At 39.4% G+C, this 26,462-nt stretch overlaps 1 long non-coding RNA gene and 1 pseudogene across 2 annotated transcripts; one reads left to right on the top strand and one right to left on the bottom strand.

Moving 5' to 3' along the window:
* Positions 1–1,179: 1,179 nt before the first annotated feature.
* On the bottom strand, positions 1,180–26,462 carry LOC132185690 (uncharacterized). Of its 2 annotated transcripts, XR_009440626.2 has the most exons (3): positions 26,137–26,462; positions 16,222–16,444; positions 1,180–1,397 (listed from the first exon to the last, which is right to left on the bottom strand). It is a non-coding gene; the product is annotated as an uncharacterized LOC132185690 (long non-coding RNA). The 2 variants fall into 2 exon arrangements; XR_009440625.2 differs by lacking the exon at positions 1,180–1,397 and having other exon boundaries at positions 16,190–16,444.
* On the top strand, positions 13,815–14,695 carry LOC132185689 (major allergen Pru ar 1 pseudogene; annotated as a pseudogene).

The raw sequence follows: 26,462 nt of genomic DNA, 5'->3' as shown, positions 1-26,462 counted from the left end.
TTTCATTAATTTAGTTATATATATATATATATATATATTAAGAAAATCTGTTGAAATTTATATTAAAATATATTATGTATAGGTTAATTACCTTTAACCTCCCTCGACTAGCAGTACTCCTTTACATTTGCCCCCACAAGCTACCATCTATCACACTCAATTCTTTCCAACTACAAATCATCGGCAAAAACCTCCCAGATTGTTAAACCAAACAGAAAAATCCATATTTGACACCCACATATTCTTTTTTAAAGTGAAATAACGAAATATTTTTAGTTTAGAAACTAAATTCACTTAAATATCCTTAAAATATAACAAGTCAAGAAATTATAAAAATTAGAAAAATTGAATATTTTGTGCTTGCACACTATACACGCACACACGTATGAGCATTTTGTACTATCAAGGCACCTCCCAATCGAGGGGTGCCACGTGCCGATACGGTTACACACAGAATCTCCCATCACTTGATTTTAAAAGTGCAGGTTGATACCATGTTTTCTAAATTTATTTGTGGGTTTGGTATTATGATTAAATTCTCCATCAGCAACTTGAGTGAATCAGCATACAATGACATCACAATCAAGCTTCAAGAACCCCTCAAACAAAGAAACAATATAATTGGCCATGCTAGACCAGCAACACTTATTACAAAGCTTGACAATGTATATTACAGCCCAAGAGCTAGCTTTCAGCCCAAGGGATGATATTACATTTATTACAAAGGAAGAGTAAAATCCTAGGAGAAATGTTAAAGACCCAACACTAATTTCCTTTTCTAAATGATCTGGTCCATTCAAGAAACAACTAGGTTTAGATTTTTTTTTTTTTTTTTTTTTTTCTTTTTCTTAAATTAACATGGGATCCAGATCATTTGGAAAATGAAATTTAAGAAAAAGTATTGGGATCTTTAGCAATTCTCAAATCGTAGACGACAATATGTAAGAAAAGAGAACAAACTATTAACAAACTTAGAGAAAGAAAAAAAGCAAGAGAAATGAGAAATGATCTTCTGTAAATTTTTGGTACAATTCCAAAAATCTATTTTTCTAATCAACTGTTAGATCTGTAAGACTCACATGTGGGTTCTACAAACTATGTGAGTCCTACAAATCCAATAGTTAATTAAAAAAAATAAAAAGAAAAGAAAGATAGGACAAAGTGGTGTGGGCAAAACTTCTCAAGTTCAACAACTATCTCCGAAGTCCAAGGTGTCTCAACTCTTAGAAATTCCTACTTCAAATGAGGTTGGACCATCGGAGCAACCTTAAATTCGAGTAAATCGCCTAATTTTCATCTGATCAAAGATGCCAAACATATATAGTTGCAGCAAACCCCTTGATTCCACAATATTGCCAGGTTTTTCACCATATTTCCACCTTCTTGCTTACTTCTTCCTACAAATTAGTGACAAGTTAACTAATTTATAGGAAACTTGCTCGTCGTTGAAATGGAATCTTCAAACTAAAATGTGAATGCATATGGAATGTATTGGTGGTGCTGGTGAGTCAAAGTTGGTGGAATATGGTGCCCCCAGCACCACCATTTCCTCCACTCAACCAAAATTCACCCAACTAGAAAATACAAATAACCAAAACAAAGACCACTAAAGACAACAAATATAGCCTGTCGAGTCATCATCGGTAATAGTCCAATTTCTGCTGTCAAGATTGTCGTTTTATGGAGTATACGCCAAAGATATCATTTTCGATTAAAAGATTTTCAACTTTTATAGATGGATCCGACGTGTCAGAAGAAATGTGGGATCATTCGTATGGCTGAGCTATGAAATTCTCCCTCAAATATTCAAGAGATCTTTGAATTTCTATGTAGTGGATGCATTTATGCATACTTTTTCTACTTCTACTTAATTAAACAATGATTGGAAAAAGCATATTAGGGTATTAAATCCATTGTTACATATTTTTTAATTCTATTTCATTTACTCCAATCGTCCCTACATTTTAAGCTATTTTCAAATCACTCTTTGTGACTTCAATTTAATCTTGTTCCTGCATTCTCTTTGGACATTATCAAATACATCATTTCATCCAATTCCTTATAAATTCTATTTAAAGTTTTATAAAATTATATTTATGCTCCAAACAAAATAATCTCTCGAGCATGAAGGGCTCCATGGTTATGGCGAGACGCTCCAGTCATGGAGGTCCATGGCTAAGAGGGTCTATACACAACCCTGGATCTCCATTGTTGCACTACCATAGAGACCTCCATTGATGTGGAGAAAAACTCCACGACTATGGACCTATGGTCACTCCATGGCTATGGACCTCTACGGCTTTACTCTATTTTCAATCTTGAGTACATTGTTAGAAGATCGTTTCAATGTCGCGAAAAGAAAAAATATTTAACCCGTGAGCATATTTTTTTCTTCTATTTCTCTTTCATCTACCATCCATCTCCATCCATATATATATATTTTTTCAAATCCCCTCTTGGGTCGTACAGATCCAATAATGAATTCCCAAAAAAAAAAAAAAAAAAAAAAAAAAAAAGATATATAAGAGAAGTAATAGTAGGTCTTTTGTTTGAATGGTGGAATGGGCTTTAAGAAAGCTCTCTATGATTATCCAGGCCTAGCATTTAAGCCCAGACCTTCTCATGAAAAAATAAGGCCTAAACCCCAAAGGCCGCAACATGAAGAGCTACTAACGTACACGGATTCCAGCCCAGCAACCCATGAAAGCATGCACTCAATCAACACGTGAAAATATATGTGATCCATGCTCTAACAGATAAAGAGTCCCAACTCAATTCTCCAACTCAACAAACTCGATCCCACCAAACAAACTCCAAATAAAATACGGTCATGGGTCATACAGCCATTCAAAAGATAGTTACAAAGAAGATCCACAAGATCAACATCAAAGCATACCAATATTCTTGGAAAGTCAAATAAAATATAAGTCCCTCTATGACTCTCATTCTCAGCTGAGTCTACAAAAGGAGTAGCCCACTACAACACAAAACACAGTGAAATCTCTCGACTTTAGCTTCTATTGGTTATTTTATTGGGGTTTTTTTATAACCAATGTAAGTAAGTGCAAAGGCAGTCATATGATATTTCATTAGATAATTGTACAAGGAGGGACGTAGGTTATAGAAAATAAAGAATGGAAAAGAATGATAAAGAAAGTAAACGAATTATTTCTCGAATCAAAAATCAAAATTTAATTCGATATGGATAAAAGATCTACTCTCATTTTGATATTGACCTTACTCTATTATTTACTTTCATAACCATACAATTTCTGACTTAGGCATCGGAGGTGGAACGGCCGCCACACCCCCCCACTTTGCGGCCTTCCATCACTGATCTCTCTTTTATCTTAACAAGGCTTTGGATCCGGATTGCTGCCAAGAGTGACAACTATTTCAACAATTAGGGCCATTTGTGAGAATCGAGGATGAAACAAACGATCCAAAAGTTCAAAACAAGACAAAATCACAAATGGCAGGAAGAACGAGATCCCAAGGCCAACTCAAAAATATTCACAACACCACAAACGCTCGAACCATCACTCCACACCAGCCAGAAGATTCTAACCAACATAACACCAACAATCGCGATACAAAAGAACCTCTTGTGATCTTACCTGAGTTTAGGCCGCATTTGCCGACTAGTGTCTGCCTTGGGACCTTAGAATCTCAACTTGGACACATATTAGAAACAATGGTGCTCCTACTGCAGCGAAGCTTCGAGAATCAAAACAAGCAAAAAAATCCATCAGATGTAGAAAACCATATTCATCCCAAACAAGAGTAGCCATGCGGGCCAGGTGAGACGCTAAACCCCAACGAAGAAAGCAGATTGACCAACGCAATAATGGATGAATTCTAGGCCAAATTGGAGGACATGGCGCAATGGCTGAATGGCTCGCAATCATTCTCCAACGATGGCTTTCGTGGAATAGACCTACCCTTTACAGAGAAAGTAGTGGAAGCTAGACTCCCCTCTAGATTCCAGTTGCCACAATTCAACTTGTACGATGGAAACAAAGACCCAGCGGATCATTTGGAAATGTACTGAGCCCACATGGCTTTGCAGACCACATCAGACACGGTCCTATGTCGCGCTATCCTACTCACTCTGAAATGAGCAACAAGGCGTTGGTTTAGTAGCCTACCTCTTCGTTCAATAAGGACCTTTGCTGATTTGGGTAAGGGCTTCCTGTCGCACTTTATTGGGAACAGTCGACGACGTAGGTCGGCAACCTATTTGCTAACCATGAAACAGGAAGAAAAAAGAATCAGTGAAAAACTACATGGCACGGTTCATGGTAAGTATGTGTACCTTGTGTTGAGTAAATGAGAATAGCCGAGAGATTTTACTATGTTTTGTGTTGTAGTGGGCTGCTCCTTTTATAGATACAGCAGGGAATGAGAGTCACAAAGGGACTCATACTTGACTTTCCTAGAATATTGATCTGTTTTGATGTCGATCTTGTGGATCTTTGTAACTGTCTTTTGAACGACCCCTGGCAGTATTTTATTTGGAGTTTGTTTGGTGGGATCAAGTTTGTTGAGTTAGAGAATTGAGTTGGGACACTTTATCTATTGGAGCATGGATCACATGTATTTCCACGTGTTGATTGAGTGTATACTTTCATAGGTTGCTGGGCTGGAACCTTCGTACCTTCATAGCTCTTCATGTTGCGGGCTTTCGGGATTTAGGCCTTACTTTTTCATAGGAAGGTCTGAGCTTAAATGCTAGGCCTGGGTAATCATAGTGGGCTTTCCTAAAGCCTATTTCAGTAGTCTACCATTCTCTTGGGTCACGGTAGTAACCTAACGGGAATTAAGTAAATTTGTGAAGCCCATTCTAGTAGTCCGCAATCCCCTTGGTCACAGTAGTGGCCCAACGAGTATTAAATAAATATGTGAAGCCCATTCTAGTAACAAGGACTGGTGTTATTTCCCGCTTCATGAGGAGGACCAAGGGAGCCGTTGTTGATATTGCAGTGTGCCTTTCTTTGGACGTGACGTTTATCATTATTGTTTGCACGGTGCACGTTTTGCTTTAAATGGGGAATGACACACATCACCACAAGGTTGCCTAGAAAATTGCTAGAGGCGCTTTGATGCGACGATTAGGTTTTTCAAAGGTGTTGTTTTTGAGACGGGGTTGTTGGGTTACTTAAGACCTGTTTGATTCATTCCTTTGGCGACACATGGTGTCCTCTATGTTTAAGTTTTTGGTAAAATTTGGATTAACTCCCGTTTATCATCAGCATTCTCTTATTCTTTTTGTCTTTGCAACAAAGAGTAAGCTTGGGGAAATTTTTTCAATCTTCTTTAAGTTGTATTTCTTCTTAGTAATGGAGATTAGTGGGGCAGCCTTGCGGTCAATTGTGAGGGCTTCAGTGCTTGATCGTCTTAAGGCGGCTCATTTCCTTCCCGATGGTGCTCGACTGAGATTGCCTTCTTCCGGCGAAGGAGCAGACGGCGTTGAAAGGGGGAACAAATTTTGTTTGACCATCCCTATTCTTCATCCAGGGTTTTGGTTGCCTGTCCTGCGCGTAGTTTGGGAGATCCTGGACATTCTTTATCTAGCCCTTTCCCAAGTGACTCCTAATGGATGGAGGATCCTGATGGGTATGTTTGTCATTTGGCCAATTGGCCCGAGTTATTCAAGGATGAAGGGAGGCCTCAACTCAGAGCAGCCAAATTTTTATATTTATATACAGACCTGCAAATCAAGACGTTGATGATGTGTGGAAGATCCATTCCAGGAAGATAGGTCAAGTGGTGGAGATTCTTCACAGAGTCTTGCGGATCAAGCGCTGGCAAGAACAGTTATTTTTTGTAACCTGAGGCTATGAGTTCTTTCGTGGCGAAGACCAAGCTTTCCCTTTGAGGGCTCGATGGGGAATTTTGCCGCCTTTGGCTTTGAAGAATCCTATTTTGTCCCATCCTGCCTTGCGTCGAGTGTAAAGAGCTTTGGATTGGGCAAGAAGTGCTATTACGATGAATAACTTTTGGGCCCAAGAAGATCGATTGCTAGCAATGAGGATATGGAGGAATCCTTGGGGTATATAGGTCTTTCAACCCCGTCTGCAGAAGATTGGAGGGCACAGGAGATTAGGTTTGCTCAGAACTCTTAACTCTTTTTTTCTTGGGTCTGTTCTGGGACGTTTGGATGATGGCACAGTTCCTTCACGCCGGCGGGATTTTGATTAGGAGCGGCTTGTTCATGATGTGCATGTGTCCGATGAGTACTATTAGAGCACACAATTCTGTGATTGAATTTGTAAATCACCATAATTGAATTCACGGTTTGCATGCTATATATATATATATATACAGATTTACAAGAGCAAGAGATTACATAGAACTCCTAATTCCTATCCTATAATACATTGGATAACTATTCAAGAGTTTAGATAGAGTCCTAACTCCTATGATATTTATCCATTGGATAATTATCTCTAGAGTTTGGATAGACCTAAACTACTAGTAACCATAACACATTAGATAATTATCTCTAGAGTTTAGGTAAACCTAAACTACTAGTAATCGGATAGGAATGTGCTTCAACAGCCCCCTGCAAGCTTAACGGGGGAGAACACACGTTGAGCTTGGCACTGAGGGTTTGAAATCTCTTAGCTACAATCGGTTTAGTCATCACATCTGCAATTTGGTCCTTGCTGGATATAAACAAAATTTGGATAGATTTATCTGCCACTCGATCACGAACAAAGTGGAAGTTTATTTCCACGTGCTTGGTTCTAGCATGGAAAACCGGATTAACTGATAAGTATGTGGCTCCAATATTGTCACACCATAGTTTTGGTGGAGAAGAGAGAGTGATTCCTAAATCTCGAATAAGGGCTTGTACCCATAGAACCTCTGCAGTGGCATTTGCTACAACTTTGTATTCGGCTTCAGTGCTAGAATGAGATACAGTTGGTTGTTTCCGTGAACCCCATGAGATAAGATTAGCTCCAAGAAAAACACAATAGGCACCTGTAGACTTGCGATCATCCGGGCAACCTGCCCAATCAGCATCTGAGAATGCCTCTAGGTGAGAGGAAGAGGTGTGTTTGAGCAAGACACCATGGGACACTGTGTGCTTGAGGTACCGTAGTATTCGTTTGACTGCCTGCCAATGTACTATAGTTGGACGATGCATAAACTGACATACCCTGTTGACTGCGAAAGCCAAATCTGGTCGTGTTAATGATAGGTATTGGAGAGAACCTACGGTGCTTCAGTAAAGTGAAGGATCATCCATAGCTTCACCACTAAGCGCCGAGAGGGAGCTAGAAGAAGACATCAGCGATGACACCAGTTTGGTTTCATCCATTTTTGTGCGTTTCAACAAGTCAAGTATATATCTGCGTTGTGAGAGGAGCAGTCCACTATCTAGATGCAAGACTTCAATCCTAAGAAAGAAACTTAGATCCCCAAGATCTTTTACAGCAAAGTCTACCAGAAGTAGTTGCAATAACTCGTCAATAGCAGCCTGATTTGAAGCAGTGATGATGATATCATCGACTTAAATGAGGATGTAGATGGTAGTGGCAGCCGACTTGAATGTGAAGAGAGAGGAATCTGCCTTTGATGCCGTGAACCCGATGTCAAGGAGTTTGTTGCCCAGCCGTGAAAACCAGGCCCTAGGAGCTTGCTTCAACCCATAAATTGCTTTGTCTAGCCGACATATATGATTAGAGGAATGAGAGAAACCTGGTGGCTGGCACATATAAACCTCTTCGGCTAGGTGTCCATGTAGGAATGCATTATGTATATCTATTTGTTTCATAGGCCAGCCAGCTGAATGTGCTATGGATAGGACTGTTCGGATAGTAGTTCGCTTCACGACCGGACTATATGTTTCTCCAAAATCAATCCCGGCTTGTTAGTGAAAGCCGTTTGCCACAAGACGAGCTTTATGTCTTTCAACCGTGCCATCAACCTTTCTTTTAAGTTTGAATACCCATTTGCAGCCTACAACGTTTTTGGCCTTGTGAGGTGGAACAAGAGTCCATGTCCGGTTGCGTAGAAGCGCATTGAACTCCTCTTGCATTGCCTTTCTCCATTCTGGAACTAGAACAGCCTTGGTGTAGCATGTGGGCTCATCTAAATTAGAGTCCAGTTGGGAATGTAAAGCATGAGGTATGGGGTACTGAATGCGACCGTCTGTGAACTGTCGTGGCTGTGTGATGTTGTTTTGAGCACGTGTAACCATGTGATGTGTCCGTGGAACAGCAAGTGGAGGAGGAGAGTCCACAACTTCAATAGAATCTGCTGAAAAGTAGATGTGCTACAAGGAGAAGAAGGCTGTACTAGGGAAGGTGTTATAGGTGACACAGGAGGAGGTGGAGGCTAACATAATGGGATTGGGCTGGACGAGACAACAACTGGAATTTGAGTAGATCCGATAGACAAAGTGGAGACTTGAGAGGGATCTGAAGGTTGTTCCAAGAAAGGGAATGTAGACTCATGAAAGATAACATCCCTAGAAATATATATGCGGCCAGATTCACGGTGATAGCAGCGGTAACCCTTGTGGTGAGTGCTATAGCCTAAGAACACACAAGGTTTGGAACGAAAGTCAAATTTATTGGAGTTGTAGGATCGGAGGTGGGGAAAACATGCACATCCAAACACTTTTAAGAAGGTATAATCTAGTTGTTTGGAAAAAAAGTTTTTCAAAAGGAGAAGCATGATTAAGAACTAGGGTAGGTAATCTATTTATGAGGTAACAAGAGGTTTGACATGCTTCATCCCAAAAGGACTTGGGTACTCCACTAGTAGCAAGGAGTGCGAGAGTGGTGTCAATGAGATGACGATGTTTTCTCTTAACGCATCCTTGTTGTTGGTAGGTATGAGGACATGAGAGACGATGATTGATTCCAAGAGATTGAAAATAGGTGGTGAGTGAACGATATTCACCTCCCAGTCGGTTTGAACATGCATAATTTTAGTGTTAAGTAAACGTTCAACCATTTTTTGAAATTGTATAAATACGGTTTTGACATCAGATTTATTTTGAATGGAAAAGAGCCAAGTATAACGAGAGAAAGAATCAATAAAAGAAACATAATATTTATTGCCAGAAAGTGAAACAACTGGGGATGTCCCCAAACATCTGAGTAAATTAAATCTAGAGGATTACAAACATCCAAACTAGAGGAACTAAAAGGTAACTGATGGCCCTTGGCAACCGGGCATGCTGAGCAGAAAACTCGAGCTTTATTGGACTGAATTGGAAGACTAAATTTAGATAGAATGCTCCGGATGACACGAAAAGCTGGATGTCCTAGGCGCTTATGCCAGTGATCAACCGAGGTCTTCTCACCAACCATGACGCGTTTTATTGGAGAAGATGCAGGAGACGTGTGGAGCTGGTAGAGGCCATTGTTAAGTGGGCCGTGATGTAGAGGAATCCTTGTGTGGGAGTCCTTTATAACAAAGTGGTCAGAATGGAATTCAAATAAAACACAATTGTCTTTAGCAAAATGCCTGACAAAGAGTAAATTTTAGCATATATCGGGAACTAACAAAAGTTGTTTGAGAAGGAATTGACGACTTGGGACAGAAAAAGTAGCAGACCCTATATGATTTATAGACAAACCTGATCCATTGCCGATACGGATTTGATCAAAGCCAAAGTATTCCTCGGATGCAATATTCAGATTTCCTATATCATTGATGAGGTGATGGGTTACACCAGTGTCTGGGTACCATTCCTCATCCGAGAACAGTAATGGAGAAGAGTAATAAGCTTGAGGAGATGATGAAGAAGCTTGCTGGAAATTCTAATCAAACCTGGAATAACACCTAGGAGCTGTGTGCCCTTGTTTACCACATATCTGACAGATGTGGCATGGGGCAGCATTGCTGTTGTTGGAGTAGAAAGATCCCCGAGCATGGTTTGGAGAGAAGGTTCCACGACCTCGAGAGCCACCACGACCTCTAGAATAGGATCCACGCCCACGAAGCCCACGGCAACGATTGAAATAGCCACGAGCAGTAAAGTGAGCTGCTGGTTGTGAGGCATCAATGAATGAGAGTTCTTGTTCCAGCCGAGCTTCATGTGCCAATAGATGGCCATAGACTTCTTCAAGAGAAATGGGATCAACCCGTGTGGTGACTGAGGTCACAAAGGTATGATAATCGAGGCCCAGGCCAGCAAGTAGGAAGGAGAGGCTTTCAAAATTGTTGAGTGGCTGTCCAGCAGCAGCCAATGTGTCACTCATGTACTTGATTTTCTAAAAATATTATGTGATGGTGGAGTTACCTTTCTTGGCAGTGGCTAATTGAAAGTGGATTTGCATCACCCTAGCACGTGATTGGGAAGCAAACATGGAGACTAAAGTTGTCCATAAATCATAGGCCGTTGCACACCCCACGGCATGTACTACATAGGCGTCCGAGAGGGTGGAGATGAGTATACTAAGGATCATTTGATCCCTCTGAGTCCATGTGAGGAACTCAGGATTGGGAACAGTGTCTGGAGCACCTTCTTCTTTGCTCGTATTGGAAATCATCTTTGGTGGAGGAAGAGAGGATCCATCCACAAAGCAATAGGCATCATGACCTTTAAGATAAGCCAAGATCTGAGTACGCCATGACATGAAGTTGTCTTTGGCCAGTCGAATATGAAGTGAATGATTCATATTTGGAACTGTGAAGGCCACAGCTTGGTTGTTGTTGGCTGACTGATTTGTGGTGAGATTGGTTGAGCGTGGTGATTCGGAAGAAGATGATGATCCAGAAGAAGATGATGAAGCAGAAGACATGAGAGCAAGAGACGTTAGTCTATGAGGGGCTATGATACCATATTAGAGCACACAATTTTGTGATTGAATTTGTAAATCACCGTAATTGAATTCACGGTTTGCATGCTATATATATATACAGATTCACAAGAGCAAGAGATTACATAGAACTCCTAATTCCTATCCTATAATACATTGGATAACTATTCAAGAGTTTAGATAGAGTCCTAACTTCTATGATATTTATCTATTGAATAATTATCTCTAAAGTTTGGATAGACCTAAACTACTAGTAACCAGAACACATTAGATAATTATCTCTAGAGTTTAGGTAAACCTAAACTACTAGTAATCGGATAGGAATGTGCTTCAACAAGTACCATTTAGACAGATTACACCCTTGTTATTTGATATGGAGAATTCTTTGTAGGTGGGCGTATCCAAACACTGTTTTAACTAGCTGCATAAAAGAGTACCGTTATACTTGAACAGGATGTACCTTTACAAACCCTGGCGGGATGGTGGCCGTCACCACATACATTTTGATGTAAGCTACAAATGGTGACAGATTAGCCAAAGAAATAGTCACATTGAGAGGAGGAACCGCCACTGCTTCAAGTGCAGCGTGAGCTATAGTCTCACACAAGCGATGAGCAACACAATCAACTACTACTGAACCCAAAGATGAAGGGAGAAGCCGGACCAAAGATCCGCATAACTAGATTGCCTACCTTGTGCAGATAATCCAACAAACACGAGAGGTACCTCCCTCCTAATGGGCTGGGGAAAGGCACCCACCGGATGGGTTGCTAGCAAAAAATTGGGAGACCTCACGCCTTGCAACACCTAGAAAAATGTCATTGTACCCCTCGCCGAAAGGTGTCTCTAACACTTCTGTACCAATGGAAGCACTAGGGGTCCTCACCCGTTCTTGCCCTCTGACAATAAAAGAAATTGCTTCAGTCCTCTGAGATTCGCCCTCAGAACCAGAAGGATGAGCCACTTCTCTTCTTCAATGATCAAAGCCCATGGTGCATTTCAAAGCGTTGGCAAACCATGAGCATCAGGGACCCCGTTTCTGTCCCTTCCTTTAGCCCCCACTGAAGGATCACGATTAACACCCAGAGAACCTCGAACATTTCACCTAGCAGACCAAGCAGAATTCCCACTCCCAAAACAGCACCTCTTCTCTGTTCTTGTCACTGTCTTTTGCCTCATGATCACCACCTGCCCCTCCTCCTCCTCCTCTGTTTCCTGTCACTGCAAGAAACCTTACATGATGCATGCTGTGTGTGGTTCTATTTGCTTTGTTTCTTTTAGGATACCCAGCTCTGGTTAAGCTGTAATTCATCTCCTCTCTGCAGCCACATCCTCTCTCCATTCTTGCTCGCTTTCCCACTTCTCCCTGCCTGCGATCACCCATTCTAAGTTGGCAACTTCTCTCTTCCACATGTGGTTGTCTTTAGGACACAATCAAATCAACAACCAGCTTCGGGAAGGAAATCTCAAGGTAATCTATTTCTAAAAATTGTGAAATTTATAGCTGTCAATATTGATCATCTGCATGATTAGCACTTAGCATCCTTTTTCTTCCCATTATTATATCACACAGTCATGGTACTAGTGATTCAGTTCTTTCGTACGTAACCTGATCGAAATGTTTTTCTATTTATGTGAATGGCAACAAGTTATGGCATTGTTCTAAGTTATGAAATTATTCAGGTTTTTTGCAAGGTTCACTTGTGAAGTGCACAATGTAGTTGTCATGTCCGGATTGTTAGTGCCTTAGTTTTATAACCAGTCAAGTCAATAAAGAAGTAGCATGGATCAAGCAAGATAGTTGATATTGTAGATTGTGATATCTGTGTGCCTAGATAAAGGGATTAGATTTTAGTTTTGGTAGCATGCAAGCTGGGACAAAAACATGATTTTTTGCGTGGGGTCCAAACTAACGTAAATAAATAAATACAAAAAATAGTAGAGGATAAAACTAACATCTAGTTATCAAGGGGTGAAAAAGTCATCAACAACGAATTTTTGGGGTTGGCAAAGAACACCCAACTTCTAAGGTAGGTCCGCCCTGCATGCAAGGCACATGTTTACCATGCTACTTTTTTTACCTGTTTAGATAGTCTTGGCATCTTGAAAATCTTTGCAGAAGTTTTAAATGGGGTTTTTCAATTCAGTTGCAGGGAACTATCATTTTCGTGTCCTGAATCGGTGAATTTTAGTGACTGAACTGGTTTGAGTCCTCAGTAATTAGAGCTAAAGCCCTAAACCACATGATACAGAAATAGGAGCAACATAAATTCGTAAGCTACAAGAAACGGAAAAGTAACGATAAAAATTCAGTGCGTTTAGCTTTTGTAGCAACATAAATTTTGTAGATTTCTTCTTTATTTTCAAGCCTCTCATTCCACACGTGGGCTCTAATCACCTCCATGTCTTCCTACACATTAACAAGATTTTTGGCACATTTACTCGCTTGTTATTAGGAAACCCACCCCTCTTCTTTAATTCTGTTTCCTTGAAACCAGTTTTCCATATTTGCTTTAAAACAAAAACACTAGATCTTGAAATGGAACAATTTTATTCATTTTTTCAAATGATTCAGCGTACAAAGTATGAGGATGTCATTGGAATTTAAGGTGAAAATGGAATAAAAGTATAATACTTTTGTCGGTTAAATGATGGGTGATAAGAACTAAAATAAATAAACCTTCCCATAACTCATGAGTGTGAAAGATAGAGGGGGAAACAATCATAACATTTATGGAATCTGATACTGGCAATGCCAATATAATGGAATCCGAGTTGCATGCATGTTACTATGCTTCAAATTATTATTATATGTAGATGACTTTGTATAATTAAGAAAAACATGCTTTTACCTCTAGCTGTGATGCCTAAGTTTTCATTCTCATGCTCTAGCTGCTCTTTGCACATTTATTAATTGATCTTAGAGTGATGGTGGAGATGAAAACCTCTTCCGAAATAAAAAGACAGTTTAAACACGTCATTGAGATCCATACTTTTGTACTACGCATTTGTGCATTAACATATCCAACTCTCTCATCATTATGAAAATTAACCTCGACGATGACGCCCTCTTCAAATTGTTATTAATCAAATACACAACAGGACAGCCCTGAGAACCAAATCAAAACAAGTTAATTAAGGAACAAGAACCTATAAAAACCACTTAATTCTCTTCTATTTTCAAAGCCCAAGTTCAAGAAATTCTAGATTCCAAGCCCATCTCCTTCAAAATTAGTGCCTAGCTAGTTTCAATCCTCAATTAAAGATATCATGGGCGTAATCACTTATACAGACGAGTACACCTCTCCTATCCCACCAGCCAGATTGTTCAAAGCCTTGGTTATTGATGCCCACATCCTCATCCCAAAACTCCTCCCACAGGCTGTTAAGAGCATTGAAATCATTCAAGGCGATGGAGGGGCTGGACGCATCAGGCAAATCACTTTCGACAAAGGTAGCCAATCTAGTACCATCAAGAACCGAATTGATGAGCTGAATGAAAATACTTATTCCTACAAGTACACGATGATCGAAGGTGATGCCTTGGCTGACAAGCTTGAACTTATTGTTCTTGAAGTTCAATTTGAGGCAACAGCAGAAGTTGGGAGTAAAAATAAGATGACAACCAAGTACCATACAAAGGGTGACGTAGTGATCAAGGAAGAGGAAATTAAGGCTGGCAAGGAAAAGGTGCTGGGTATGTACAAAGTTGTGGAAGGCTACCTCCTACAAAACCCTGATGCATATGCTTAATTAATGCTTATCTCCAATCCGTCTGTATTTTCTACTGTTTAATGTTGTGGCTTTTGCCTTCGTCTTTTAATAATCGCCTTAATTTGGTGTGATAATAACTCTCAATCACTAATGAATAGTGATTGTATGTTAGTTTGTACTCATGTACTTGCTTCTTCCTAGAAAAAACAAGTCTGTCTTTGAGGGTGGACAACATAAAAATGGCTGCTGTTGTTGTTTCATGCTCTCTCTCTCTCTCTCTCTCTCTCTCTCTATATATATATATATATATATAAAGCATTTCTTCATTATGAGAATGATGAGTCAACACTTGAAAATACATGTGATCCAATAGAGCACCAGTAGTTTAGAAAAGACATCGACACAAATAGTAGTGTAAGAGAAATACAGACAATAGAGTAGTAGTTTGAATAAAGTATGTGTACTTTTCCATTTGTTAATACTGCTTGTGAACAAAGAAAAACAAAGCCGTGAATATATTAACATTTTTTTCTTCCTATTTTGCCCGTGTTTGTGAAAAATGCCGCAAATTTATAATTTTTTTAAAAAAAATTAGAACTATTTTAGGTAAAAAGATTATTATTTAGTAAAAAATTATTTAAAAAAAAATACTTTCTATTATTTATCAGGACTTTTTCTTTTCTTTTTTTTTTTTTAAAAAAAAAAAAACCCACTAATTTTTTATGATTTTTTTTTTAAAAATAATTTTATTTTATTCATCCCTTTCTAATCTATGACCCACTCTTAATGTAAAAAATAAAATAAAAACTTATGAATTAAATAGACAACTCTGTTTAAAAATAGAGAATTTAGATATAAACTTCTTAAATCAACGCGCTTTCATTAAAAACTCCCTAAATATTTTTTGGAGAAATTTAGTCCCTAGGTCAATCGAAACTACAAAAAAATTTTAACACCCGTTAGGGGCACTCAAAACTCCCCGTTTTACCTTATTAAAATATTAATTTTAAAAATTAAATCTAAAAAAAAAAAAAAAAAAAAATTGAAGGGCCGCCAACGGCCACCCTTGGCCACCCCAAACCCCCAATGGGGTGGCTCCCATGGGTGGAGGGGTGGCCTGCGGGCCACCCCACGCAGGCCACCCCAAACCACCTAGGGGTGGCCGCAAGCCACCCCAGAGGTGGGCAAACCACCCCATAGGGGTTGGGGGGGTGGCACCACCCTTCAATTTTTTTTTTAGATTTAACTCTTAAAATTAATTTAATAAAAAATCAATATTTTAATCAGGTAAAACGGGGAGTTTTGAGTGGCCCTAATGGATGTTAAAAAATTTTAATGGTAGGGAGTTTCTTGTAGTTTCAATTGACCCAGAGACTAAATTTCCGAAAAAAAATACCTAAGGAGTTTTTAATGAAAGCGCGTTGACCTAAGGAGTTTATATCTAAATTTCCTTTAAAAAAAGCAGCACATCTCTTAGAACAGAAGACTTCTATCACAAGGCAACTTCATAGCGTAAATAGCCTAGACATACATGATTACTTTAACATAGCAAAATCTTTAGTTCAACAAGAACACCAGTGACAAGTCCAATAACACAGCTAAAGTTTTCCTCAAATCTCTACTCGAAGCCTAAGTATTTTTGAAAGATCGCAAACTAATTAGATTAACAGGTGTAGAAATGAAAAATAAAATTATTTAACTAACTCCATGTTGAAATACTCACAAATCCGCTTTTGGTGAACTCTTGGCCTCTAATCGAGACATGCAGTGGTCTGATAGAAAGAGCTCTATCTATATATGGCCGTTCATCAACCACAGCAGCTGCAGCAACAGTTCTGCTCTTGAGGGGTGTTGAGCTCCTCAATCAAATAGTTTTCAGCAAAAGATCCTACTCGAAATCCTGTAGATGCATTGCTACTCACAAAGGAATCAATTCCCTTTATTTTCTGTGTAATGAGAACAACAAAAAGTCAGACAATGCGACCAAGTGTGCTCACTGTATTTTTTCCTGAAAATTTCAAGAAATCCACGGTTGGCATTATAAAATACGCTACTATTAAGGTCCGGGAATGTCAAAATGGAAAGATTTACTATGTGCAAAAGACATAGTAGAGAAGCTAAACATGTAAATACAAAGAAAATAAAGGCAAGTGAGAAATTACAGAAACAACTATAAGAAAGTTACAAGTCCAACAGAAACTGATGCAAAAATTTGACTTGATTTGAGAGATATTGCCTAAGATAATCTTCTGCCATATAATCTTGTGGTCCATTCTAGAAAGAAAGTTAACCATTTAAAGACGTTCTATTGCTGTATATGCATCCAGAAGAATTTACCAATTCTCTCTCAAAAACTCAAGGCAAAATTGCTGAATGCTCCAATAAAAAAAATTGTTGTGCAAAAAACAACACGATCACAATTACAGTTAAATAAGGCGAGAACAATTACACACAAGATAACACTAAGATTTAAGCAGTTCCTTCAATGTGAGGTACATCTACTGGCGAAGACGATCACGGAGAAATTCACTATGAAAAATGGAGTACAAAAATATAGTAGAGAGAAAATCACTCAGACCCAAAACCCTAATACACTCAAATTTTACTATCACACAATAGAGATTATTCTCAAAAGAGAAAATAAAAGACAAGAATACTAACTCTTCTTCTTTTACTGGGATACGATGGCGGGTGGTCTCTTATATTTTTCTCTCACTATGCGGCTATTTCTCTCTTGTTTTCTTTGCTGCCCATACCCCGTACGGCACAACTAAAACCAAGAAGAATGCTCTCTTTGATTTCCCATGTTGCTGAAAAATCACAAAAAGCTGCGGCACAATTTGCACCGACTTCCAGCAGCCCACCTTGATGTGCGACTCTGTTTAGTGTGTCATCCAAAGGCTGAATATGAGGCTTTATATAAGGCCAAAAGTTGGTGCATTAAGAGAACCGTAGGTCTCCAATATTCCTACTACAAGTAGGTCTTCTATTCCAAGTTAGACTTGGATTTCTTGTCTCCCACACCAAGAAGTATAAGGAAAGAGTAGTGGTCCCACACATTGATTGGTTATAAGTCACCCACGTCAACAATCTCTACCTTGACTTGAAACCCATCAAGTCGCAACAATACAAATCTCCTTCTGATGCCTTTGCCCAAGCCCCTAAGGGCTATCACAATCCATGAGTGTCACTCAAGCCCAAGCACTTCTTGTACTTGAGCATAGGACTTGGTTTAGACAAGCTACCATGCTTCTCTGCCAGTCTTCTAGGTCACACAGCTCTCTTTGTTGGCTCTTTCTTTCTATAGACCCATCTGCACCCTTTAGCCTTCTTTCTCTTGAGCAATTATGTCAATTCCCAAGGTTTACCTTTCTGTAGTAACTCCACCTCTGTCGGCATGCCATTCTGAACAGACGATAAGTCTCCACTACCAGCTGTTAGAGCAAAGAAAACCATGTCCTCAAATTCATACCTCTCTGGTGCTTTTCGATCACGTTTCTCTCTGCCTCTTGCTAAAGAATAAGGCTCTTCTAGGTGCTCTGAGTCCCTTGACGATTCTTCGTCATCATATATGTCCGTAAGTGAATGTTGTTCATCAAGCTCCACCTCCACAACCTGTTTCCCTTTCTGGCTCTCAGTCGATGCTTCATTCTCACCCTTCCTTAACATATAGGTCTCATCAAACACCACGTCTCTACTAACAATCTTCTTTTTTGAGACTGGATCCCAGAGCCTATAGCCTTTAACACCAGATTCCAAACCAAGACAAATACATTTTCTTAACTTTGAATCTAATTTCGATCGTTCTCTACTTTAGACATGAACATATGTCGGACAACTAAATATTCTCAACATAGAATAATCAACCGGTTTACCTGACCATACTTCCTCTGGAATCTTGAAGTCTATCCCAGCGGCTGGAGATCGGTTGGTGACGAAGCATGCATAATTAACTGCCTCAGCCCATAAACTCTTTGACAATTCTGTACTCAACCTCATACATCTTGCAATTTCCAACAGTGTTCTGTTCATCCTTTCGACAACTCCATTCTACTGTGGAGTCTCTCTTACTGTGAAGTCACGAGTAATGCCTTCTGTTTTGCAGAATTCCAAGAACGCAGTGTTTTTGTACTCTTAACCCATTATCGGATCTCAAATACTCTTCTTCCATTCTGATTTTCCACTTGCGTCTTCCACTGCTTGAAGATGGTCAAAACCTCTGAATTGTGCTTCATAAAGTACACAGACATTTCTTGAAAAATCATCAATAAAACTGACAAAATAATGTGCACCTCCATTTGATGGCACCGCCACTGGTCCCCAAACATCTGAGTGAACATGGTTGATAACACCTTTGCTTGTATGAGACGCCACCTTAAAGTTGACTCTTCGTTGCTTCTCATACAGATAGTACTTGCAGAAACCCAATTTACATGACTTCACATCTTTCAACAAATTCCTCTTGTGAAGCTCAAATATACTACATTCGCCTAAATGACCAAGCCGCATATGCCACAAAGCTGTGTTATCATTATTTGGTTTTGCTGAGGTGGACACTGCAGCTCCACCTGTAACTGTGTCCCCGTGTAATTTGTACAAATTGCCAATTTTCTTGCCCTTCATTATCACCATAGCACCTTTAGTTATTTTCATAACTCCATCTTTGACTGAATAACCATAGCCCAAAGAATCTAATGTACCTAATGAGATCAAATTTTTCTTAAGGTCGGAAACATATCTGACATTAGAGAGTATCCTGACAATCCCATCAAACATCCTAACTTTTATGGTACCTAGTCCAATGGCCTTACACCTAGCATCATTGCCCATTAGCATTGTACCCGCATTACAGGATTTAAATGTGTCGAACCACATCCTATTCGGACACATATGATATGAACAAGCAAAATCCAAAACCCAAGAGTATGAGAGAATTTTTACCTGAGGAAACTGAATGAACATCTACACTAACCTCGCTGTCATCAGACTCACCATTGGCCACACTGACTGAATCTGCGGAACCTTGTCTTTTCTTATCTTCAAGATCTTGTTTCATCAGCCTGCAAAATTTTCAATAGTGCCCTTTCATATGACAATAATAGCATTCTATATCTTTTGCATCTGACCGAGATTCTCCACCCTGTGCCGATCGTGACATAGATCGAGGCTACTTACCTCTGCCATTCTTCCCCTTAAACTTATCTCTTCCACGCTTTGGCTCAAACCGTACCACAAGCCCATCAGCCTGATCATTGACAGGTTTCCTCCGCGTCTCATGTGACAAGAAAGATCTCGTCACCTCTTCAAATGCCAGTTTCTTTCCCATATAATAATGTCATAACCATGTGATCATAGGAAAGGGGAAGCATGCCAACAAAAGTATCGCTTTATCTTCTTTAATATTCACTCCATAATTCAACAACTGTGTATTTAACATGTTGAATTTGTTGAGGTGCTCCAGCAGATCTATTTTTTTCTCCACCTATAAACCATATAACTGCTTCTTCATGTATAGCTTATTTGTCAAATTCTTCGCCATATACAAACTCTCCAATATCTGCCAAACTGATTCTGCATTTTCTTCATTAATCACATTATGAATGAATTCATCTGATAAATTAAGATAGATCGCACTGGCAGGCAGCCTTCGCATCCATCTCTTCCCAAACATTATTCTCCATCTTCTCGGGTTTCTTCGCCTTTCCCAATAACTCCTTGTAAACTCCTTGCTGAATCAGCAAATCCTTCATCCTTCTATGCCAAAGAGAAAAATTATTCTTCCTATTAAACTTCTCCACTTCAAACTTGGTACTCACCATATTTGCCATCAATTTGATTTCTTGAACCTGAGCTCTGATGCCACTTGTTGTGCAAAAAACAACACTAACCATTACGATTAAATAAGACGAGAACAATCACACACAAGATAACACAAAGATTTAATTGGTTCCCTCAATGTGAGGTACGTCCACTGGCGGAGCGATCACGAAGAAATTCACTATGAAAGATGGAGTACAAAAATATAGTAGAGAAAAAATCACGCATACCCAAAACCCCAATACACCCAAATCTTACTATTACACAATAGAGATTATTCTCAAAGGAGAAAACAAAAGACAGGAATACTAACGCCTTTTCTTTTGCTGGTATACGATGGCGGGTGGTCTCTTATATTTTTCTCTCATTGTGCGGCTATTTCTCTCTTGTTTTCTTTGCTGCCCATACCCTGTACGACACGACTAAAACCAAGAAGAATGCTCTCTTTGATTTTCCACGTTGCTGAAAAATCACAAGAAGCTATGGCACAATGTGCACCGACTTCCAGCAGCCCACCTTGATGTGAGGCTCTGTTTAGTGTGTCATCCAAAGGCTGAATATGAGGCTTTATTTAAGGCCAAAAGTCGGTGCATTAAGAGAACCGTAGGTCTCCAATATTCTTACTACAAGTAGGTCTCCTATTCCAAGTTAGACTTGGATTTCTTGTCTCCCACACCAAGTAAAAGGAAAGAGTAGTGGTCCCCACTCCATTAACTCATGCTTCCGTCATTCGATAGTTATAACGGTATGCTAGTAATCCGAGTGGAAGGAGTTGACATACTATGGAAGCAACCTCTCTTGGTGCCCCCCTTGCGTCTACTTATTCCTGATAGGTTTGCTTCGGTCATCCAAACAAATTTACGTTTGGCTAGCCTTAATATCATCAAGCTTGGCCTGCTTGATACAATTGACGACTGGTCGGCTAGTGATTCTTGTTGCCATTGGCCCTGTCTTGAGGTCATTACCAAAAGTGGGCCAACCCAATAACTATGGAAGGCCTAATTTAAAAGAGGTTTACTATATATTACACTAGTTGTCCCACATTCCTACATCAGATTGAATACAATAATCTGATATGGGAATTTATGGTCGTTAGTTTTGTTTGGATTCAAACTTTTTGGTATCTTGGTCATCGAGGATTCGAAGTGGTGCATTTATAAAGCACTTAAAAGGGTAATAGAAGACGCCCTCTCATCCCTAGGTTGCACATCAAGAAGTACCGAATTAAATTGATACTTCTGCTGTAAATCATCTACTAATTTCTCTTTTATGACTTGCACCCATCATCGTCCATCGGCACATCATAGGCGATAGTGTCAACTTCTTTTGAATCGCTAGAATCGTCATGAAGATTCAACAAAGATGATTAAGTCCCCTAATTAGAATCCATCACAGAGGGCTCTACTTCCTTACAAACCCTAGAAGGACCTAATTCTTCACTAAACCTAGAGGGTCCAGTTTCCTTACATATCATGAGGGGCACTGTTTCTTCATACCCTTCTTGACGTCTATTAGCCATTGGAGAATGGAACAACAAAGTATGGTAAAACAGTATAAAAGCTGCGATGGTGAGGAGGGCAGGAACAAAATTATGCCCTTGAAAATGACAAAGGAAATGGAAAAGGAATTCAGGAATTCGTGACATAAACTTAAAGGTTGTGACTCACCTACGAGTAAAACGAGTTTCTCCAACGAAGAATCTAGAAAACAATTGTTGTCGAATCACTCTATTGGATAAAATGGCAACCTTTTAAGTCCCTTCAATGGCCAGACATGCACGCGCGTCATAAATACACCATTTCGACTCCTTAAAGAGTAAGACGACAAAAAGTTCAAAAACATTTTAGCTGATGGCTACAAATTCCCATGTCAAATTATTGTACTCAACCAAATGTAAGAATGGAGGACAACTAGTGTACCATATAGTAAACCTCTTCTTAACTAGGCTTCTATAGTTATTGGACCGGCCCACCTTTCATATGATCTTAAGCCAAACCGAGAGGAGACGAGATTCACTAGCCGACCAAACGTCAGTTGCATCAAGCAGGCCAAGCTTTGATGATATTATGGTTGGCCAAATCTAAATTTGTTAGGACGGCGAGACAAAACCTATCAAGAATAAAGCAGGCAGAAGGGGGCACCAAGAGGAGCTGCTTCCACAGTATCCCAACTAGGGGTGTAAACGAGCCAAGCTTGAGCGAGCTTCCCTTATTCAGGCTTGACTCGTTTAAATTTTACTTGAACTCGAGCTCAACGGCGAGCCAAAAAAATTGAGCTCAAGCTAATAATAAGTCTAGCCGAACCAGCTCGCGAGCTGGCTCTTATATTTAATGTTTTTGTTTTTTAAAAAAATTTTAACGTCAAGTACTCTTAAACGACTTAAGAAGTTAGTTTGCATCTGAGTATTTGCTTAGCCTGGCTAATCGAGTATGAAGCCTGAGTCAATACAGTAAGGCATTTGGTTTCAAAGAGAGAGGATATGCATCCTTTTATAGATAAGCAAACTTGGAGATTGATGTATTCTTAACAATGTGGGACAAGTTAACAGGTTGCATTCAGACTGCATTGGAACAACGCCTCCTACAAAAAAATATTTTTTTAACGTCTCTCTCAATCCCCCTCACCAGTCACAACGGATCTTCCACCTGAACTCTCATTTCCCACTCTCTCACTCTCGCTCACCAGACAGGTAGTGATAGTGTTTGGGTCTGTTTGATTCTTCAATAGTTTATGTCTTTCGCAATCTCCCTCAATAATTTCTGCTTGATTCTTCTTCATTTTGTTTGGGTTTGCTCTAATTGAATCGAGGTCTTTTTAATGATTGCTCTCTCTCTCTTTGATCACGAAGGGTCTACAATTTTTCATTCTCTAACGCTTAAATATAAATGCAATTTTAAGGTTTTAATAATTATGAGATTTATAATTAATTATGTATTACTTAGTTTATATATATATATATACTCACACACGAGCTGTTCACGAGCTTAGCCGAGTCAAGCCGAGCTTACTTCGTTTAATATTCAAGCCAGGATTTGTGTTCATGAAGTGCTTCATTTAATATTCGAGTCGAGCACGAACCGAGCTTATGCGAGCCGAGCCTGAGCTTGCTCGCGAGACGCTTCGCTCACTTAACAGCCCTAATCCCAACCCATACCACCTGAATTTTTGGCATTCTGTTACATCTAGAGAATGACAGAAGCATGAGCTAAGGCGAGAGGGTCCACAAACTCAAATTCTGTCAAGCTCCCCTCAAAACAACTATGCGTAATGACCACTCTATAAAAGGATATGGGCCAAATCGTTGAGGTGCGCTCATTTTTTATCATACCCAAACAATCTTGTTTTCTCACCTTACTTTCCCTTTTAAAACCCATCACTAACTTAGGAATCAGAGTGACCCTTCGCTGGACCACTAGCAGGTGACTTTGACCCCTCTTTGTTCTTCATCTTGCAAGCATTATACATCAAGAGCTTGGTGTGTGATCAACTGGCATCCTCATAGTTGTTGGACTGGCCCAACTTTCATATGTCCTTAAGTCAAGCCTAGTGCCAACAAGAATCCAGGCCAAAATTGATGATATTAAGGCCAACCATACCTATAGCAAGAGGAGCTGCTTCCATAGTACCCTAGAACTGCCATCTGGATTACCACATTCCATTACACCTAAAGAATGATGAAAGCATGGGCTAAGGGAGTGGGGGACACATAATTAAATTTTGTTAAACCCCAAACCTCTCCAAAAACAACTATGCACGGGAAAACTATAAAAGGAAATTAGTTAAACTATTGAGAGCTATGCTAATTTTTTATCCTAGCCAAACACTTTTGTTTTTTCAGCTTAATTTCCCTTTCAAAGCCCATCATTGACTTAGGCTTCATAGTGACCCCCTGCTGGACCACCAACAGGTCACTTTGACTCCTCTTTGTTCTTTATCTTCAAGGCATTATTGATTTGGAGCTCAATATGCAATCAACTAACCCACCTTTAGTATGACCTTAAGCCAGGCCCAGTGGCAACATGAATCACTAGCTAGCCAAACGTTTGTTGTATCAAGCAGGCCATGTTTAATGATATTAAGGCCGGCCAAACCTAGAATTAGTTAGGACGGCCGGACCAAACCTATCAAGAATAAGCAAGCGCGCGAGGGAGGGGGGGACCAAGAAGAGTTGCTTCCACAATATCCCAACCCCTACCACTTGGATTATTGACATTCTATTACAACTAGAGAATGATAGAAGAATGAGCTAAGTGAGTGGGGGCCACAAAATCAAATTCTAGTAAATCCCAAACCTCCCCTAAAACAACTATGTGCAGGATACACTATAAAAGGAACTGAGATAAACCTTTCACAGGTACACTCATTTTTTATCCAAGCCAAAATCTCTTATTTTCTCAGCGTACTTTCCCTTTTAATCATTGACTTAGGCATCAAAGTGGCCCCCTACTGGACCATCAATGAGTCACTTTGACCCCCCATTATTCATCGTGAAAGCATTGTCAATCCAAAGCTCGATGTGCAATCAATTGTTATCTTCACTAAGAAAATTTCCATTTCTCCTATTATTTATAAGATCTACAAGTTAAATGCTGGTTTTTCCTTCAAAACATGAAAGACACATGATGACATATATACACTAAAATCTATTTCCAATGTACCAAGCACTCACCATAGAGTTGTGAATACTGGTTTCTTAGGATGACCTCGGAACTCATCATTTAATCTATGTTCAAGAATCTACACAACAGTTCCCATAATACAAACCTTGACAAGCCACATCCAATCTACGGCCTTGTTTGGTTTGTGGATTGGGTATTTCGTTAAAAAAATGAATAATTATTACTAGGAATAGACGAAAGTGGAATGAAATAGTTATTCATATTCCATAGTTTGGTAACAACATATGTATTTTAATTGAAGTTGAACCAAAATTACCAAAAACACCACCCATGACATTTTCCACCGGGGGTGGTGCGACCACCCCCAGGTCCTATAGCTGGTGGCCGGCCACCCCTACAATTCTAGGTTTTTTCTTTTTTTTTTTAATAAAAAACAAATTTAAGGTGAACAGAAACTTTAATATATATATATATATATATATATATATATATATATATATATATATATTATTTTTTTTGGAAAAAATTGTCAATAGCTTAAAGAATAGCTATACCTCTCATTTTTTAGAGGAATAACTATTCATGTGTATAAGAGATTAGCGATTCCACGAGAATAATTACTCATAGGAATAGACACTTACTAAACAAAACATGGACTATTCCATAGGAATAGTCATTCCATACCAAGGTCTATTCCGCAAACCAAATGGGCCCGTAGTTCTTAAGGTTTTCTTTCTTTCTGCACTTCTTGTTCTATTTCTTTTACCCTAAAATGCATATCTACTTTTCATAGACTTCCTTACAACTCAACAGAGACAGAGGCATGACAAACCCATGTACGTTAACATGGGTTGAATTTTAGGGAGATATACAAAGGATATATTTGTAAAAAACTTTCCTCTCTTTTTAAGTGTACTTGTAAAGATCTGCATGGAACGCTTTAGAAATTTGTATGGTAGATGTCAGCAGATCAGAAAATCCAGGCAGTCAACAACCACAAGGTCCCATACAGTTCCTAACAGTTGTACGAATAAGAACTGTGTCCGAAAACAGTAACAATTCCCCCAAAAATTCAAATCACACAAGAACTTATATTAAATTTCAAGTAAAGAATCAACCACAGACAAAACCCTACTTCAGAATCCCCAATTCAATGCAAATCCAAAACCGAGACAAAAACGAAGCTACGACGAAGAATTTACCATAAGCGGACGAAGCATGACTGGCCGCAACGGCGTAGAAGCAACGCAGATCCCTCCATAACAAGACACAAGCCGAACACCAATCGGCAACGCGAAGGTCTTATTCGGTACAATCGCATGTAAAAAATCTGTTTCTTCTGCTACATATACAGCAGCAGAAGCCAAAACAAAGGAGCAGTGATTAGTGCTCCCATGACAAGATTCCTAGCCTTTTGAGAGGGGCTGACAGCAGGAAGGTGAGCGATTTCTGCGAGAACCAAATTTGGACGAACAGAGAAGTGCATTCGTGAGAGAAGGGAGGAGAAATGAAGAGAAATGAAGGGAGG

Source organism: Corylus avellana, chromosome 7 (genome assembly GCF_965113065.1).
Source record: "Corylus avellana chromosome 7, dhCorAvel1.hap1.2, whole genome shotgun sequence".
Lineage (NCBI taxonomy): Eukaryota > Viridiplantae > Streptophyta > Magnoliopsida > Fagales > Betulaceae > Corylus > Corylus avellana.
The sequence above is the reverse complement of the archived record's forward strand: the minus strand, read 5'-3'. Positions and strand labels throughout refer to the sequence as shown.